This window comes from Alligator sinensis, unplaced genomic scaffold (genome assembly GCF_000455745.1).
Source record: "Alligator sinensis unplaced genomic scaffold, ASM45574v1 scaffold933_1, whole genome shotgun sequence".
Classification (NCBI taxonomy): Eukaryota; Metazoa; Chordata; order Crocodylia; family Alligatoridae; genus Alligator; species Alligator sinensis.
Window position 1 is genome coordinate 512,857 of NW_005842542.1, and position 655 is coordinate 513,511.

The window sequence follows — 655 nt, forward strand, 5'->3', positions numbered from 1 at the left end:
CTGCTGCACTCTGCCACTGCTCCCTGCCCCCATTGCTGCCATGCAGGACTGACTGCGGGCGGAGGGGCTGCGGGTGCACTAACAAAGGGGGCGGCAGCAAAGCGGTGTCTTGTGTAATCCTCCCCCGGGACCCGCCGGGCCTGGCGGATCCCCTTCCCTGTGACTCTGCACTTCAGGTGCAGCTGGGTGAGCGGTAGGGCCACAAAGTTGGTGCCAGTGTTAGCTGGGCACCAACTGGGGCTGCCAGAAGTTTTGCCCGCCCTGGTTTTTGTTGTTATAAAAGCAAGGTTCGCTGCGCTCTGCAGTTCGCTTCCCACTTCTCTGTCTAGAGAGGTGCCCCGTGCTTTTGAATAGGGTGGGTATGTGATATCATGTGGTGCAGCTGGGTGAGCGGTAGGGCCACAAAGTTGGTGCCAGTGTTAGCTGGGCACCAACTGGGGCTGCCAGAAGTTTTGCCCGCCCTGGTTTTTGTTGTTATAAAAGCAAGGTTCGCTGCGCTCTGCAGTTCGCTTCCCACTTCTCTGTCTAGAGAGGTGCCCCGTGCTTTTGAATAGGGTGGGTATGTGATATCATGTGTTTGTGATATCATATTCCCTTTTAAGCCAAGCAGTTATGATGTCAGGTTACAACGAACTTGAAGCCAGAAGTTGCGGGG